The sequence below is a fragment of the Dendropsophus ebraccatus genome, chromosome 7 (assembly GCF_027789765.1).
Source record: "Dendropsophus ebraccatus isolate aDenEbr1 chromosome 7, aDenEbr1.pat, whole genome shotgun sequence".
Classification (NCBI taxonomy): domain Eukaryota; kingdom Metazoa; phylum Chordata; class Amphibia; order Anura; family Hylidae; genus Dendropsophus; species Dendropsophus ebraccatus.
In genome coordinates, this window is record NC_091460.1 from 506,117 (window position 1) to 526,517 (window position 20,401).

The 20,401-nt window shown below is 50.3% G+C and overlaps 1 protein-coding gene across 2 annotated transcripts in view; it reads left to right on the top strand.

Annotated features, from left to right (window-relative positions):
- LOC138797178 (zinc finger protein 300-like) overlaps positions 1-20,401 on the top strand; it is an 898,668-nt gene that overhangs the window by 185,480 nt on the left and 692,787 nt on the right. The gene's annotated exons all lie outside the window — the stretch shown is intronic.

Sequence of the window (20,401 nt, forward strand, 5' to 3'; positions counted from 1 at the left end):
AGAGGCCAGGATCAGCTCCCCCATTTACCTGATAATCTTCCCATGTAAGAGAGGCCGCGATCAGCTCCCCTATTTACCTGATAATTCGGCCATGTAAGAGAGGCCGCGGTCAGCCCCCCATTTACCTGATAATCGTCCCATGTAAGAGAGGCCGCGATCAGCTTCTCCATTTACCTGATAATCGTCTATATAGGAGAGGCCGGGATCAGCTCCCCCATTTACCCGATAATCGTCCATGTAAGAGAGGCTGCGATCAGCTACCCCATTTATCCGATAATCGTCCCATGTAAGAGAGGCCGCCATCAGTTCCCCCATTTACCTGATAATCCTCCTATGTAAGAGAGGCCGCGATCAGCTCCCCCATTTACCTGATAATCGTCCCATGTAAGAGAGGCCGCGATCAGCTTCCCCATTTACCTGATAATCGTCCCATGTAAGAGAGGCCGCGATCAGCTTCCCCATTTACCTGATAATCGTCCATGTAAGAGAGGCCGCGATCAGCTCCCCCATTTACCTGATAATCGTCCATGTAAGAGAGGCCGCAATCAGCTCCCCTATTTTTCTAATAATTGTCCATGTAAGAGAGGCCGCCATCAGCTTCCCCATTTACCTGATAATCGTCCATGTAAGAGGCCACGATCAGCTCCCCCATTTACCTGATAATCGTCCATGTAAGAGAGGCCGCGATTAGCTCCCCCATTTACCTGATAATCGATCCATGTAAGAGAGGCCGCGATCAGCTCCCCCATTTACCTAATAATCCTCCAATGTAAGAGAGGCCGCGATCAGCTCCCCATATACCTGATAATCGTCCATATAAGAGAGGCCACGATCAGCTCCCCCATTTCCCTGATAATCGTCCCATGTAAGAGAGGCCGCGATCAGCCCCCCATATACCTGATAATTGGCCATGTAAGAGGCCGCGATCAGCCCCCCATATACCTGATAATCGTCCATGTAAGAGAGGCCACGATCAGCTCCCCCATTTCCCTGATAATCGTCCCATGTAAGAGAGGCCGCGATCAGCCCCCCATATACCTGATAATCGTCCATATAAGAGAGGCCGCGATCAGCACCCCATATACCTGATAATCATCCCATGTAAGAGAGGCCGTGATCAGCTCCCCCATTTACCTGATAATCGTCCATGTAAGAGAGGCCGCGATCAGCTCCCCCATTTACCTGATAATCGTCCATGTAAGAGAGGCCGCGATCAGCCCCCCATATACCTGATAATCGTCCATGTAAGAGAGGCCGCCATCAGTTCCCCCATTTACCTGATAATCCTCCTATGTAAGAGAGGCCGCAATCAGCTCCTCCATTTATCTGATAATCGTCCATGTAAGCGGCCGCGATCAGCTCCCCCATTTATCTGATAATCGTCCCATGTAAGAGAGGCCGCCATCAGTTCCCCCATTTACCTGATAATCCTCCTATGTAAGAGAGGCCGCGATCAGCTCCCCCATTTACCTGATAATCGTCCCATGTAAGAGAGGCCGCCATCAGCTCCCCCATTTACCTGATAATCGTCCCATGTAAGAGAGGCCGCGATCAGCTCCCCCATTTAGGTTATACTGAGCCATGTAAGAGAGGCCGCGATCAGCCCCCCCATATACCTGATAATCGTCCATGTAAGAGAGGCCGCGATCAGCCCCCCATATACCTGATAATCGTCCCATGTAAGAGAGGCCGCGATCAGCTCCCCCATTTACCTGATAATCGTCCATATAAGAGAGGCCGCGATCAGCTCCCCCATTTACCTGATAATTGTCCATGTAAGAGAGGCCGGGATCAGCTCCCCCATTTACCTGATAATCGTCCCATGTAAGAGAGGCCGCGATCAGCTCCCCATATACCTGATAAGCGTCCATGTAAGAGTGGCCGCGATCAGCCCCCCCATATACCTGATAATCGTCCATGTAAGAGAGGCCGCGATCAGCCCCCCATATACCTGATAATCGTCCCATGTAAGAGAGGCCGCGATCAGCCCCCCCATATACCTGATAATCGTCCATGTAAGAGAGGCAGCGATCAGCTCCCCCATTTACCTGATAATCGTCCCATGTAAGAGAGGCCGCGATCAGCTCCCCCATTTACCTGATAGTTGTCCCATGTAAGAGAGGCCGCGATTAGCTCCCCCATTTACCTGATAATCGTCCCATGTAAGAGAGGCCGCGATCAGCTCCCCCATTTACCTGATAATCATCCATGTAAGAGAGGCCGCAATCAGCTCCCCCATTTACCTGATAATCATCCATGTAAGAGAGGCCGCGATCAGCTCCTCCATTTATCTGATAATCGTCCATGTAAGAGGCCGCGATCAGCTCCCCCATTTATCTGATAATCGTCCCATGTAAGAGAGGCCGCCATCAGTTCCCCCATTTACCTGATAATCGTCCCATGTAAGAGAGGCCGCGATCAGCTCCCCCATTTACCTGATAATCGGCCATGTAAGAGAGGCCGCGATCAACTCCCCCATTTACCTGATAATTGTCCCATGTAAGGGAGGCCGCGATCAGCTCGCCCATTTACTTGATGATCGTCCATGTAAGAGAGGCCGCGATCAGCTCCCCCATTTACCTGATATTCGTCCGTGTAAGAGAGGCCGCGATCAGCTCCCCCATTTACCTGATAATCGTCCCATGTAAGAGAGGCCGCCATCAACTCCCCCATTTACATGATAGGCGTCCATGTAAGAGAGGCCGCGATCAGCTCCCCCATTTACCTAAAAATCGTCCCATGTAAGAGAGGCCGCCATCCACTTCCCCATTTACCTGATAATCACCCATGTAAGAGAGGCCGCCATCCACTTCCCCATTTACCTGATAATCATCCCTGTAAGAGAGGCCGCGATCACCTCGCCCATTTACTTGATAATTATCCATTTAAGAGAGGCCGCGATCAGCTCCCCCATTTACCTGATAATTATCCATTTAAGAGAGGCCGCGATCAGCTCCCCCATTTACCTGATAATCATCCATGTAAGAGAGGCCGCGATCAGCTCCCCCATTTACCTGATAATCGTCCATGTAAGAGAGGCCGCCATCAGCTCCCCCATTTACCTGATAATCGATCCATGTAAGAGAGGCCGCGATCAGCTCCCCCATTTACCTGATAATCGATCCATGTAAGAGAGGCCGCGATCAGCTCCCCCATTTACCTGATATTCGTCTAATGTAAAAGAGGCTGCGATCAGCTCCCCCATTTACCTGATAATCGTCCCATGTAAGAGAGGCCGCGATCAACTCCCCCATTTACCTGATAATCGTCTCATGTAAGAGAGGCCGTGATCAGCTCCCCCATTTACCTGATAACCGGCCATGTAAGAGAGGTCGCGATCAGCTTCCCCAATTACGTGATAATTGTCCATGTGAGAGAGGCCGCGATCGGCTCCCCCATTTACCTGATAATCGTCCATGTAAGAGATGTAGCAATCAGCTCCCCCATTTACCTGATAATCTTCCGTGTAATAGAGGCCGCGATCAGCTTCTCCATTTACCTGATAATCGTCCATGTGAGAGAGGCCGCGATCAGCTCACCCATTTAACTGATAATCATCCATGTAAGAGAGGCCGCGATCAGCTCCCCCATTTACCTGATAATCCTCCCATGTAAGAGAGGCCGCGATCAGCTCCCCCATTTACCAGATAATAATCCATGTAAGAGAGGCCGCGATCAGCTCCCCCATTTACCTGATAATCGTCCATATAACAGAGGCTGCGATCAGCTCCCCGATTTACCTGATAGTCGTCCCATGAAAGAGAGGCCGCCATCAGTTCCCCCATTTTCCTTATAATCCTCCCATGTAAGAGGCCGCGATCAGCTCCCCCAATTACCTGATAACCGTCCATGTAAGAGAGGCCGCCATCAACTCCCCCATTTACCTGATAATCGTCCATGTAAGAGAGGCCGCGATCAGCTCCCCCATTTACCTGATAATCACTCATGTAAGAGAGGCCGCGATCAGCTCCCTCTTTTAAATGATAATCGGCCATGTAAGAGAGGCCGCAATCAGCTCCCCCATTTACCTGATAATCGTCCATGTAAGAGAGGCCGCGATCAGCTTCCCCATTTACCTGATAATCGTCCATGTAAGAGAGGCCGCGATCAGCTCCCCCATTTACCTGATAATCGTCCATGTAAGAGAGGCCGGGATCAGCTCACCCATTTACCTGATAATCGTCCATGTAAGAGAGGCCGCGATCAGCTCCCCCATTTACCTGATAATCACTCATGTAAGAGAGGCCGCGATCAGCTCCCCCATTTACCTGATAATCGTCCATGTAAGAGAGGCCGCGATCAGCTCCCTCTTTTAAATGATAATCGGCCATGTAAGAGAGGTCGCGATCAGCTCCCTCTTTTAAATGATAATCACCCATGTAAGAGAGGCCACAATCATCTCCCCCATTTACATGATAATCACCCATGTAAGAGAGGCCGCGATCAGCTTCCCCATTTACCTGATAATCGTCCATGTAAGAGAGGCCGCGATCAGCTCCCCCATTTATCTGATAATCGTCCATGTAAGAGAGGCCGCGATCAGCCCCCCATATACCTGATAATCGTCCATGTAAGAGAGGCCGCGATCAGCCCCCCATTTACCTGATAATCGTCCCATGTAAGAGAGGCCGCGATCAGCTCCCATATTTACCTGATAATCGTCCGATGTAAGAGAGGCCGCGATCAGCCCCCCTATTTACCTGATAATCGGCCATGTAAGAGAGGCCGCGATCAACTCCCCCATTTACCTGATAATTGTCCCATGTAAGGGAGGCCGCGATCAGCTCCCCCAGTTACCTGATAATCTTCCCATGTAAGAGGCCGCAATCAGCTCCCCCATTTACCTGATAACCGACCATGTAAGAGAGGCCGTGATCAGCTCCCCCATTTACCTGATAATCGTCCGTGTAAGAGAGGCCGCTATCAGCTCCACCATTTACCTGATAACCGGCCATGTAAGAGAGGCCGCCATCATCTCCCCCATTTACATGATAGGCGTCCATGTAAGAGAGGCCGCGATCAGCTCCCCCATTTACCTAAAAATCGTCCCATGTAAGAGAGGCCGCCATCCACTTCCCCATTTACCTGATAATCACCCATGTAAGAGAGGCTGCGATCAGCTCCCCCATTTACCTAAAAATCATCCCATGTAAGAGAGGCCGCCATCCACTTCCCCATTTACCTGATAATCATCCCTGTAAGAGAGGCCGCGATCAGCTCCCCCATTTACTTGATGATCGTCCATATAAGAGAGGCCGCAATCAGCTCCCCCATTTACCTGATAATCGTCCATGTAAGAGAGGCCGCCATCAGCTCCCCCATTTACCTGATAATCGTCCATGTAAGAGAGGCCGCCATCAGCTCCCCCATTTACCTGATAATCGATCCATGTAAGAGAGGCCGCGATCAGCTCCCCCATTTACCTGGTAATCGATCCATGTAAGAGAGGCCGCGATCAGCTCCCCCATTTACCTGGTAAGCGTCCATGTAAGATAGGCCGCGATCAGCTCCCCCATTTACCTGATATTCGTCTAATGTAAAAGAGGCTGCGATCAGCTCCCCTATTTACCAGATAATAATCCATGTAAGAGAGGCCGTGATCAGCTCCCCCATTTACCTGATAACCGGCCATGTAAGAGAAGCCGCGATCAGCTCACCCATTTAACTGATAATCATCCATGTAAGAGAGGCCGCGATCAGCTCACCCATTTAACTGATAATCATCCATGTAAGAGAGGCCGCGATCAGCTCCCCCATTTACCTGATAATCGTCCATATAAGAGAGGCCGCGATCAGCTCCCCCATTTACCTGATAATCGTCCATGTAAGAGAGACCGCGATCAGCTCACCCATTTAACTGATAATCATCCATGTAAGAGAGGCCGCGATCAGCTCACCCATTTAACTGATAATCATCCATGTAAGAGAGGCCGCCATCAGCTCCCCCAGTTACCTGATAATCGTCCCATGTAAGAGAGGTCGCGATCAGCTCCCCCATTTACCTGATAATCGTCCATGTAAGAGAGGCCGCGATCAGCTCCCCCATTTACCTGATAATCGTCCATGTAAGAGAGACCGCGATCAGCTCACCCATTTAACTGATAATCATCCATGTAAGAGAGGCCGCCATCAGCTCCCCCAGTTACCTGATAATCGTCCCATGTAAGAGAGGTCGCGATCAGCTCCCCCATTTACCTGATAATCGTCCATGTAAGAGAGGCCGCGATCAGCCCCCCATTTACCTGATAATCGTCCATGTAAGAGAGGCCGCGATCAGCTCCCCCATTTACCTGATAATCGTCCATGTAAGAGAGGCCGCGATCAGCCCCCCATTTACCTGATAATCGTCCATGTAAGAGAGGCCGCGATCAGCTCACCCATTTAACTGATAATCATCCATGTAAGAGAGGCCGCCATCAGCTCCCCCAGTTACATGATAATCGTCCATGTAAGAGAGGCTGCGATCAGCTCCCCCATTTACCAGATAATAATCCATGTAAGAGAGGCCGCGATCAGCTCCCCCATTTACCTGATAATCCTCCTATGTAAGAGAGGCCGCGATCAGCTCCTCCATTTACCTGATAATCGTCCATGTAAGAGAGGCCGCGATCAGCTCCTCCATTTACCTGATAATCACCCATGTAAGAGAGGCCACAATCATCTCCCCCATATACCTGATAATCGTCCATGTAAGAGAGGCCGCGATCAGCTCCCCCATTTACCTGATAATCGTCCCATGTAAGAGAGGCCGCGATCAGCTCCCCCATTTACCTGATAATTGTCCATGTAAGAGAGGCCGCGATCAGCTCCCCCATTTACCTGATAATCATCCATGTAAGAGAGGCCGCCATCAGCTCCCCCATTTACCTGATAATCGTCCATGTAAGAGAGGCCGCGATCAGCTCCCTCTTTTAAATGATAATCGGCCATGTAAGAGAGGCCGCAATCATCTCCCCCATTTACCTGATAATCGTCCATGTAAGAGAGGCCGCGATCAGCTCCCCCATTTACCTGATATTCGTCCATGTAAGACGCCGCGATCAGCTCCTCCATTTACCTGATAATCGGCCATGTGAGAGAGGCCGCGATCAGCTCCTCCATTTACCTGATAATCGTCCATGTAAGAGAGGCCGCGATCAGCTCCCCCATTTACCTGATAATCGTCCATGTAAGAGAGGCCGCAATCATCTCCCCCATTTACCTGATAATCGTCCATGTAAGAGAGGCCGCGATCAGCTCCCCCATTTACCTGATATTCGTCCATGTAAGACGCCGCGATCAGCTCCTCCATTTACCTGATAATCGGCCATGTGAGAGAGGCCGCGATCAGCTCCTCCATTTACCTGATAATCGTCCATGTAAGAGAGGCCGCGATCAGCTCCCCCATTTACCTGATAATCGTCCATGTAAGAGAGGCCGCGATCAGCTCCCCTATTTACCTGATATTCGTCCATGTAAGAGGCCGCAATCAGCTCCCCCATATACCTGATAATCGTCCATGTAAGAGAGGCCGCGATCAGCCCCCCATATACCTGATAATCGTCCCATGTAAGAGAGGCCGCGATCAGCTCCCCCATTTACCTGATAATCGTCCATATAAGAGAGGCCGCGATCAGCTCCCCCATTTACCTGATAATTGTCCATGTAAGAGAGGCCGGGATCAGCTCCCCCATTTACCTGATAATCGTCCCATGTAAGAGAGGCCGCGATCAGCTCCCCATATACCTGATAAGCGTCCATGTAAGAGTGGCCGCGATCAGCCCCCCCATATACCTGATAATCGTCCATGTAAGAGAGGCCGCGATCAGCCCCCCATATACCTGATAATCGTCCCATGTAAGAGAGGCCGCGATCAGCCCCCCCATATACCTGATAATCGTCCATGTAAGAGAGGCAGCGATCAGCTCCCCCATTTACCTGATAGTTGTCCCATGTAAGAGAGGCCGCGATTAGCTCCCCCATTTACCTGATAATCGTCCCATGTAAGAGAGGCCGCGATCAGCTCCCCCATTTACCTGATAATCATCCATGTAAGAGAGGCCGCAATCAGCTCCCCCATTTACCTGATAATCATCCATGTAAGAGAGGCCGCGATCAGCTCCTCCATTTATCTGATAATCGTCCATGTAAGAGGCCGCGATCAGCTCCCCCATTTATCTGATAATCGTCCCATGTAAGAGAGGCCGCCATCAGTTCCCCCATTTACCTGATAATCCTCCTATGTAAGAGAGGCCGCGATCAGCTCCCCCATTTACCTGATAATCGTCCCATGTAAGTGAGGCCGCGATCAGCTCCCCCATTTACCTGATAATCGGCCATGTAAGAGAGGTCACAATCAGCCCCCCATATACCTGATAATCGTCCCATGTAAGAGAGGCCGCGATCAACTCCCCCATTTACCTGATAATTGTCCCATGTAAGGGAGGCCGCGATCAGCTCGCCCATTTACTTGATGATCGTCCATGTAAGAGAGGCCGCGATCAGCTCCCCCATTTACCTGATATTCGTCCGTGTAAGAGAGGCCGCGATCAGCTCCCCCATTTACCTGATAATCGTCCCATGTAAGAGAGGCCACCATCAACTCCCCCATTTACATGATAGGCGTCCATGTAAGAGAGGCCGCGATCAGCTCCCCCATTTACCTAAAAATCGTCCCATGTAAGAGAGGCCGCCATCCACTTCCCCATTTACCTGATAATCACCCATGTAAGAGAGGCCGCGATCACCTCGCCCATTTACTTGATAATTATCCATTTAAGAGAGGCCGCGATCAGCTCCCCCATTTACCTGATAATTATCCATTTAAGAGAGGCCGCGATCAGCTCCCCCATTTACCTGATAATCATCCATGTAAGAGAGGCCGCGATCAGCTCCCCCATTTACCTGATAATCGTCCATGTAAGAGAGGCCGCCATCAGCTCCCCCATTTACCTGATAATCGATCCATGTAAGAGAGGCCGCGATCAGCTCCCCCATTTACCTGATAATCGATCCATGTAAGAGAGGCCGCGATCAGCTCCCCCATTTACCTGATATTCGTCTAATGTAAAAGAGGCTGCGATCAGCTCCCCCATTTACCTGATAATCGTCCCATGTAAGAGAGGCCGCGATCAACTCCCCCATTTACCTGATAATCGTCTCATGTAAGAGAGGCCGCGATCAGCTCCCCTATTTACCAGATAATAATCCATGTAAGAGAGGCCGTGATCAGCTCCCCCATTTACCTGATAACCGGCCATGTAAGAGAGGTCGCGATCAGCTTCCCCAATTACGTGATAATTGTCCATGTGAGAGAGGCCGCGATCGGCTCCCCCATTTACCTGATAATCGTCCATGTAAGAGAGGCCGCCATCAGCTCCCCCAGTTACCTGATAATCGTCCATGTAAGAGATGTAGCAATCAGCTCCCCCATTTACCTCATAATCGCCCATGTAAGAGGCCGCGATCAGCTCCCCCATTTACCTGATAATCTTCCGTGTAATAGAGGCCGCGATCAGCTTCTCCATTTACCTGATAATCGTCCATGTGAGAGAGGCCGCGATCAGCTCACCCATTTAACTGATAATCATCCATGTAAGAGAGGCCGCGATCAGCTCCCCCATTTACCTGATAATCCTCCCATGTAAGAGAGGCCGCGATCAGCTCCCCCATTTACCAGATAATAATCCATGTAAGAGAGGCCGCGATCAGCTCCCCCATTTACCAGATAATAATCCATGTAAGAGAGGCCGCGATCAGCTCCCCCATTTACCTGATAATCGTCCATGTAACAGAGGCTGCGATCAGCTCCCCGATTTACCTGATAGTCGTCCCATGAAAGAGAGGCCGCCATCAGTTCCCCCATTTTCCTTATAATCCTCCCATGTAAGAGGCCGCGATCAGCTCCCCCAATTACCTGATAACCGTCCATGTAAGAGAGGCCGCGATCAGCTCCCCCATTTACCTGATAATCACTCATGTAAGAGAGGCCGCGATCAGCTCCCCCATTTACCTGATAATCGATCCATGTAAGAGAGGCCGCGATCAGCTTCCCCATTTACCTGATAATCGTCCATGTAAGAGAGGCCGCGATCAGCTCCCTCTTTTAAATGATAATCGGCCATGTAAGAGAGGCCGCAATCAGCTCCCCCATTTACCTGATAATCGTCCATGTAAGAGAGGCCGCGATCAGCTTCCCCATTTACCTGATAATCGTCCATGTAAGAGAGGCCGCGATCAGCTCCCCCATTTACCTGATAATCGTCCATGTAAGAGAGGCCGGGATCAGCTCCCCCATTTCCCTGATAATCGTCCATGTAAGAGAGGCCGCGATCAGCTCCCTCTTTTAAATGATAATCGTCCATGTAAGAGAGGTCGCGATCAGCTCCCTCTTTTAAATGATAATCACCCATGTAAGAGAGGCCACAATCATCTCCCCCATTTACATGATAATCACCCATGTAAGAGAGGCCGCGATCAGCTTCCCCATTTACCTGATAATCGTCCATGTAAGAGAGGCCGCGATCAGCTCCCCCATTTATCTGATAATCGTCCATGTAAGAGAGGCCGCGATCAGCCCCCCATATACCTGATAATCGTCCATGTAAGAGAGGCCGCGATCAGCCCCCCCTTTACCTGCTAATCGTCCCATGTAAGAGAGGCCGCGATCAGCTCCCATATTTACCTGATAATCGTCCGATGTAAGAGAGGCCGCGATCAGCCCCCCTATTTACCTGATAATCGGCCATGTAAGAGAGGCCGCGATCAACTCCCCCATTTACCTGATAATTGTCCCATGTAAGGGAGGCCGCGATCAGCTCCCCCAGTTACCTGATAACCGACCATGTAAGAGAGGCCGTGATCAGCTCCCCCATTTACCTGATAATCGTCCGTGTAAGAGAGGCCGCTATCAGCTCCACCATTTACCTGATAACCGGCCATGTAAGAGAGGCCGCCATCATCTCCCCCATTTACATGATAGGCGTCCATGTAAGAGAGGCCGCGATCAGCTCCCCCATTTACCTAAAAATCGTCCCATGTAAGAGAGGCCGCCATCCACTTCCCCATTTACCTGATAATCATCCCTGTAAGAGGGGCCACGATCAGCTCCCCCATTTACCTGATAATTATCCATTTAAGAGAGGCCGCAATCAGCTCCCCCATTTACTTGATGATCGTCCATATAAGAGAGGCCGCAATCAGCTCCCCCATTTACCTGATAATCGTCCATGTAAGAGAGGCCGCCATCAGCTCCCCCATTTACCTGATAATCGATCCATGTAAGAGAGGCCGCGATCAGCTCCCCCATTTACCTGGTAATCGATCCATGTAAGAGAGGCCGCGATCAGCTCCCCCATTTACCTGGTAAGCGTCCATGTAAGAGAGGCCGCGATCAGCTCCCCCATTTACCTGATATTCGTCTAATGTAAAAGAGGCTGCGATCAGCTCCCCTATTTACCAGATAATAATCCATGTAAGAGAGGCCGTGATCAGCTCCCCCATTTACCTGATAACCGGCCATGTAAGAGAGGCCGCGATCAGCTCACCCATTTAACTGATAATCATCCATGTAAGAGAGGCCGCGATCAGCTCACCCATTTAACTGATAATCATCCATGTAAGAGAGGCCGCGATCAGCTCCCCCATTTACCTGATAATCGTCCATGTAAGAGAGACCGCGATCAGCTCCCCCATTTACCTGATAATCGTCCCATGTAAGAGAGGCCGCGATCAGCTCACCCATTTAACTGATAATCATCCATGTAAGAGAGGCCGCGATCAGCTCACCCATTTAACTGATAATCATCCATGTAAGAGAGGCCGCCATCAGCTCCCCCAGTTACCTGATAATCGTCCCATGTAAGAGAGGTCGCGATCAGCTCCCCCATTTACCTGATAATCGTCCATGTAAGAGAGGCCGCGATCAGCCCCCCATTTACCTGATAATCGTCCATGTAAGAGAGGCCGCGATCAGCTCACCCATTTAACTGATAATCATCCATGTAAGAGAGGCCGCCATCAGCTCCCCCAGTTACATGATAATCGTCCATGTAAGAGAGGCTGCGATCAGCTCCCCCATTTACCAGATAATAATCCATGTAAGAGAGAGAAGCCGCCATCAGTTCCCCCATTTACCTGATAATCCTCCTATGTAAGAGAGGCCGCGATCAGCTCCTCCATTTACCTGATAATCGTCCATGTAAGAGAGGCCGCGATCAGCCCCCCATATACCTGATAATCGTCCATGTAAGAGAGGCCGCGATCAGCTCCCCCATTTACCTGATAATCGTCCCATGTAAGAGAGGCCGCGATCAGCTCCCCCATTTACCTGATAATTGTCCATGTAAGAGAGGCCGCGATCAGCTCCCCCATTTACCTGATAATCATCCATGTAAGAGAGGCCGCCATCAGCTCCCCCATTTACCTGATAATCGTCCATGTAAGAGAGGCCGCGATCAGCTCCCTCTTTTAAATGATAATCGGCCATGTAAGAGAGGCCGCAATCATCTCCCCCATTTACCTGATAATCGTCCATGTAAGAGAGGCCGCGATCAGCTCCCCCATTTACCTGATATTCGTCCATGTAAGACGCCGCGATCAGCTCCTCCATTTACCTGATAATCGGCCATGTGAGAGAGGCCGCGATCAGCTCCCCCATTTACCTGATAACCGTCCCATATTAGAGAGGCCGCGATCAGCCCCCATATACCTGATAATCGTCCATGTAAGAGAGGCCGCGATCAGCTCCCCTATTTACCTGATATTCGTCCATGTAAGAGGCCACGATCAGCTCCTCCATTTACCTCATAATCGGCCATGTAAAATAGGCCGCGATCAGCTCCCCCATTTGCCTGATAATCATCCATGTAAGAGAGGCCTTGATCCGTTCCCCCATTTACCTAATAATCCTATCATGTAAGAGAGGCCGCGATCAGCTCCCCCATTTACCTCATAATCCTCCCATGTAAGAGGCCGCGATCAGCTCCCCCATTTACCCGATAATCAGCCATGTAAGAGAGGCCGGGACCAGCTCCCCCATTTACCTGATAATCGTCCATGTAAGAGAGGTCGCGATCAGCTCCCCCATTTACCTGATAATCATCCCATATAAGAGAGGCCGCGATCAGCTCCCCCATTTACCTGATAATCATCCCATATAAGAGAGGCCGCGATCAGCTCCCCCATTTACCTGATAATCATCCCATATAAGAGAGGCCGCGATCAGCTCCCCCATTTACCTCATAATCCTCCCATGTAAGAGAGGCCGCGATCAGCCCCCCATTTTCCTGATAATCGTCCCATGTAAGAGGCCGCGATCAGCTCCCCCATTTACCCGATAATCAGCCATGTAAGAGAGGCCGGGATCAGCTCCCCCATTTACCTGATAATCGTCCCATGTAAGAGAGGCCGCGATCTGCCCCCCATTTTCCTGATAATCGTCCCATGTAAGAGAGGCCGTGATCAGCTCCCCCATTTTCCTGATAATCGTCCCATGTAAGAGAGGCCGCGATCAGCTCCCCCATTTACCTGATAATCATCCATGTAGGAGATGTCGCCATCTGCTCACCCATTTACCTGATAATCGTCCATGTAAGAGAGGCCGCGATCAGTTCCCCATTTAACTGATAATCGTCCATGTAAGAGACGCCGCGATCATCCCCCCATTTACCTGATAATCGGCCATGTAAGAGAGGCCGCGATTAGCTCCCCCATTTACCTGATAATCGGCCATGTAAGAGAGGCCGCGATCAGCTCCCCCATTTACCTGGTAATCGTCCATGTAAGATAGGCCGGGATCAGCTCCTCCATTTACCAGATAATCGTCCCATGTTAGAGAGGCCGCGATCAGCTCCCCCATTTACCTCATAATTCGGCCATGTAAGAGAGGCCGCGATCAGCCCCCCATTTACCTCATAATTCAGCCATGTAAGAGAGGCCGCGATCAGCTCCCCCATTTACCTGATATACGTCCCATGTAAGAGAGGCCGCGATCAGCTCACCCATTTACCTGATATACGTCCCATGTAAGAGAGGCCGCGATCAGCCCCCCATTTACCTGATAATCGTCCATGTAAGAGAGGCCGCGATCAGCTCCCCCATATACCTGATAATCGTCCATGTAAGAGAGGCCGCGATCAGCCCCCCATATACCTGATAATCGTCCCATGTAAGAGAGGCCGCGATCAGCTCCCCCATTTACCTGATAATCGTCCATGTAAGAGAGGCCGCGATCAGTTCCCCCATTTACCTGATAATCACCCATGTAAGAGAGGCCGCAATCATCTTCCCCATTTACCTGATAATTGTCCATGTAAGAGAGGCCGCCATCAGCTCCCTCCTTTACCTGATAATCAGCCATTTAAGAGAGGCCACGATCAGCTCCCCCATTTACCTGATAATTGTCCCATGTAAGAGAGGCCGCGATCAGCTCCCCCATTTACCTGATAATCCTCCATGTAAGAGAGGCCGCGATCAGCTCCCTCCTTTACCTGATAATCGGCCATTTAAGAGAGGCCGCGATCAGCTCCCCCATTTACCTCATAATTCGGCCATGTAAGAGAGGCCGCGATCAGCCCCCCATTTACCTCATAATTCGGCCATTTAAGAGAGGCCGCGATCAGCCCCCCATTTACCTGATATACGTCCCATGTAAGAGAGGCCGCGATCAGCTCCCCCATTTACCTGATAATCGTCCATGTAAAAGAGGCCGCGATCAGCCCCCCATTTACCTGATAATCATCCATGTAAGAGAGGCCGCGATCAGCTCCCCCATTTACCTGATAATCATCCATGTAAGAGAGGCCGCGATCAGCTCCCCCATTTACCTGATAATCGTCCATGTAAGAGAGGCCGCGATCAGTTCCCCCATTTACCTGATAATCGTCCATGTAAGAGAGGCCGCAATCATCTTCCTCATTTACCTGATAATTAGCCATGTAAGAGAGGCCGCCATCAGCTCCCTCCTTTACCTGATAATCGGCCATTTAAGAGAGGCCGCGAACAGCTTCCCCATTTACCTGATGATCGTCCATGTAAGAGAGGCCGCGATCAGCCCCCCTTATTTGCCTGATAATCATCCATGTAAGAGAGGCCGCAACTAGTTCCCCCATTTACCTGATAATCTTCCGTGTAATAGAGGCCGCCATCAGCTCCACCATTTACCTGATAATCGTCCATGTAGGAGAGGCCACGATCAGCTCCCCCATTTACCTGATAATCATCCATGTAAGAGAGGCCGCCATCAGTTCCCCCATTTACCTCATAATCCTCCCATGTAAGAGGCCGGCATCAGCTCCCCCATTTACCTGATAATCGTCCATGTAAGAGAGGCCGCGATCAGCTCCCCCATTTACCTGATAATCGGCCATGTAAGAGAGGCCGCCATCAGTTCCCCCATTTACCTGATAATCGTCCATGTAAGAGAGGTCGCGATCAGCTCCCCCATTTACCTGATAATCGTCCATGTAAGAGAGGCCGCGATCAGCTCCCCCATTTACCTGATAATCGGCCATGTAAGAGAGGCCGCGATCAGCTCCCCCATTTTCCTGATAATCGTCCCATGTAAGAGAGGCCGCGAACAGCTCCCCCATTTACCTGGTAATCATCCCATGTAAGAGAGGCCGCCATCAGTTCCCCCATTTACCTGATAATCGTCCATGTAAGAGAGGCCGCGATCAGCTCCCCCATATACCTGATAATCGTCCATGTAAGAGAGGCCGGGATCAGCTCCCCCATTTACCTGAAAATCATCCATGTAAGAGAGGCCGCGATCAGCCCCCCATTTACCTGATAATCGTCTCATGTAAGAGAGGCCGCGATCAGTTCCCCCATTTACCTGATAATCGTCTCATGTAAGAGAGGCCGCGATCAGCCCCCCATTTACCTGATAATCGTCTCATGTAAGAGAGGCCGCTATCTGCTCCCCCATTTACCTGATAATCGTCCATGTAAGAGAGGCCGTGATCAGCTCCCCCATTTACCTGATAATTACCCATGTAAGAGAGGCCGCGATCAGCTCCCCTATTTTTCTAATAATTGTCCATGTAAGAGAGGCCGCGATCAGCTCCCCCATTTACCTGATAATCATCCATGTAAGAAAGGCCGCGATCAGCTCCCCCATTTACCTGATAAGCGTCCTATGTAAGAGAGGCCGCCATCCACTCCCCCATTTACCTGATAATCGTCCCATGTAAGAGAGGCCGCCATCAGCTCCCCTATTTTTCTAATAATTGTCCATGTAAGAGAGGCCGCGATCAGCTCCCCCATTTACCTGATAATTGTCCATGTAAGAGAGGCCGCCATCAGCTCCCCCATTTACCTGATAATTGTCCATGTAAGAGAGGCCGCCATCAGCTCCCCCATTTACCTGATAATCGTCCCATGTAAGAGAGGCCGCGATCAGCCCCCCATTTTCCTGATAATCGTCCATGTAAGAGAGGCCGCAATCATCTCCCCCATTTACCTGATAATCGTCCCATGTAAGAGAGGCCGCAATCATCTCCCCCATTTACCTGATAATTGGCCATGTAAGAGGCCGCGATCAGCTCACCCATTTACCTGATAATCGTCCATGTAAGAGAGGCCGCGATCAGCTCCCCCATTTACCTGATAACCGGCCATGTAAGAGAGGCCGCGATCAGCTCCGCCATTTAACTGATAATCGTCCATGTAAGAGAGGCCGCGATCAGCTCCGCCATTTACCTGATAATCGTCCCATGTAAGAGAGGCCGCGATCAGCCCCCCATTTACCTGATAATCACTCATGTAAGAGAGGCCGCGATCAGCTCCCCTATTTTTCTAATAATTGTCCATGTAAGAGAGGCCGCGATCAGCTCCCCCATTTACCTGATAATCGGCCATGTAAGAGGCCGCGATCAGCTCCCCCATTTACCTGATAATCGGCCATGTAAGAGAGGCCGCGTTCAGCTCCCCCATTTACCTGATAATCGGCGATGTAAGAGAGGCCGCGATCAGCTCCCCCATTTACCTGATAATCGGCCATGTAAGAGAGGCCGCCATCAGCTCCCCCATTTACCTGATATTTGTCCTATGTAAGAGAGGTCACAATCAGCTCCCCCATTTACCTGATAATTGTCCATGTAAGAGAGGCCGCTATCAGTTCCCCCATTTACCTGATAATCGTCTCATGTAAGAGAGGCCGCGATCAGCTCCCCCATTTACCTAATAATCATCCATGTAGGAGGCCGCGATCAGCTCCCCCATTTACCTGATAATCGTCCATGTAAGAGAGGCCGCGATCAGCTTCCCCATTTACCTGATAATCGTCCCATGTAAGAGAGGCCGCGATCAGCTTCCCCATTTACCTGATAATCGTCCCATGTAAGAGAGGCCGCAATCATCTTCCCCATTTACCTGATAATCCTCCTATGTAAGAGAGGCCGCGATCAGCTCCCCCATTTACCTGATAATCACCCATGTAAGAGAGGCCGCGATCAGCTCCCCCATTTACCTGATAATAATCCATGTAAGAGAGGCCGCGATCAGCTCCCCTATTTACCTGATAAGCGTCCTATGTAAGAGAGGCCACCATCCACTCCCCCATTTACCTCATAATCCTCCCATGTAAGAGGCCGGGATCAGCTCCCCCATTTACCTCATAATCCTCCCATGTAAGAGGCCGCGATCAGCTCCCCCATTTACCTGATAATCATCTCATGTAAGAGAGGCCGCGATCAGCTCCCCCATTTACCTGATAATCATCTCATGTAAGAGAGGCCGCAATCATCTTCCCCATTTACCTGATAATAATCCCATGTAAGGGAGGCCGCGATCAGCTCCCCCATTTACCTGATAATCATCTCATGTAAGAGAGGCCGCGATCAGCTCCCCCATTTACCTGATAATCGGCCATGTAAGAGAGGCCGCGATCAGCTCCCCCATTTACCTGATAATTGTCCATGTAAGAGAGGCCGCGATCAGCTCCCCCATTTACCTGATAATTGTCCCATGTAAGAGAGGCCGCGATTAGCTCCCCCATTTACCTCATAATCCTCCCATGTAAGAGGCCGCGATCAGCTCCCCCATTTACCTGATAATCATCTCATGTAAGAGAGGCCGCGATCAGCTCCCCCATTTACCTGATAATCATCTCATGTAAGAGAGGCCGCGATCAGCTCCCCCATTTACCTGATAATCGTCCATGTAAGAGAGGCCGCGATCAGCATCCCCATTTACCTGATAATCCTCCATGTAAGAGAGGCCGCCATCCACTCCCCCATTTACCTGATAATCATCCATGTAGGAGAGGCCACGATCAGCTCCCCCATTTACCTGATAATCACCCATGTAAGAGAGGCCGCGATCAGCTCCCCCATTTACCTGATAATCGTCTCATGTAAGAGAGGCTGCGATCAGCTCCCCCATTTACCTGATAATCGGCCATGTAAGAGAGGCCGCGAACAGCTCCCCCATTTACCTGATAATCCTCCAATGTAAGAGAGGCCACGATCAGCTCCCCCATTTACCTGATAATCATCCATGTAAGAGAGGCCGCGATCAGCTCCCCCATTTACCTGATAATCAGCCATGTAAGAGAGGCCGCCATCAGCTCCCCCATTTACCTGATAATCGGCCATGTAAGAGAGGCCGCGATCAGCTCCCCCATTTACCTGATAATCAGCCATGTAAGAGAGGCCGCGATCAGCCCCCCATTTACCTGATATTCGTCCATGTAAGAGAGGCCGCTATCAGCTCCCCCATTTACCTGATAATCGTCTCATGTAAGAGAGGCTGCGATCAGCTCCCCCATTTACCTGATAATCACCCATGTAAGAGAGGCCGCGAGCAGCTCCCCCATTTACCTGATAATCCTCCAATGTAAGAGAGGCCGCGAACAGCTCCCCCATTTACCTGATAATCCTCCAATGTAAGAGAGGCCACGATCAGCTCCCCCATTTACCTGATAATCATCCATGTAAGAGAGGCCGCGATCAGCTCCCCCATTTACCTGATAATCAGCCATGTAAGAGAGGCCGCCATCAGCTCCCCCATTTACCTGATAATCTTCCGTGTAAGAGAGGTCGCGATCAGCTCCCCTATTTACCTGATAATTGACCATATAAGAGAGGCCGCGATCAGCTCCCCCATTTACCTGATAATCACCCATGTAAGAGAGGCCGCCATCAGCTCCCTCATTTACCTGATTATCGGCCATGTAAGAGAGGCCACAATCAGCTCCCCCATTTACCGGATTATCGGCCATGTAAGAGAGGCCGTGATCAGAGTTGTCTCAGAGTTGTACCTCGGTGTTGGAAACATGAAACAATACAGCAGCACAGTAATCCAAGATGCAATGTTCCTGGGCCTTCACACCGCCATTCTCACGTGTCTACCAGACTCCCTAGCTGTCTCAGTCCCATCTGGTCCCCTGTCTTGCACACTCTTCTGCTATGCATCCCTATTAAACCCTCTGGGGGCCAGATGGTGCTCTGTCTGCTGTGTTGAGAGCACTGTGCACTCCCCAGAAAGGAAGGGGTTAACCCCTCCCTCACTGTGGCAGAGTCAGGGAACTCAGCACAGCAGGCAGAGATCAGTCTGGGTGTTAAGGGCCATGCTTTGCATCCCAGCTTACCCTCCTGTGGGCCAGACTGTAAGCAGCTAGATGTAGAGATACTGCACAGTATAAAGGAGCAGGATACCCATCATTTTGACAGGTGTTCTGCTCCTGCCTTTTTTTTTTCTTTCAGATATCGGTATCTTGAGGATAATATAAAATTCAGGGGACAACGTCCATGATCAGTGGATTATGTATTTGATAACATGATCATTGAGTGGTGTGGGTGTTTTTATTGCAATTAAAAAAAAATTCTATTATGTAATGTCGTTTTTTACCTTGCACTTTACAGGCTTAGCAGTGGAACCTGTCCGATAGACAACATCGATTACCTAAGCCAGGGCCTAGTGTTAGCTCATAAAATAGCTGACACTAACCCCCACAAATATCCTAGTACCCAACGCCATAGGGGCCTAGGGATAATCCAGTAGGTAGCAGGCTGGTATTATTACGCTGGGGAGGGCCAAAATGAATGCCCCTTCCCCTGGTGCTACTAGGCTGCTGCTGATTGTTATGTTTACCTGGCTACACAGCAGATGAAGTACAATCTGGTCCCCAGGGGGTTAAGTGAGAATGCATAGCATCCCCACTTAACTCCCTGGGGGTTAGCCTTTTCCTAGTTTAGAAGGAAGGGGTCACCACACCCTCCTAGTATCCTGGGGTGTTGTGTTCTCGTTGGAGCCGAAGATAGAGGATACGTCTTATTACTAGTTAGAGCAGGGGAATTCCACAGGGTTCACTTACTTGGTCTTGTAACTGTACATAAAGGAAACTCTGAATTGTGAATTTGTTTATCGGTTTATTTATTCTGTGAATAAATATTAAAGGAGAAGTCCGATGAAGGGAAAA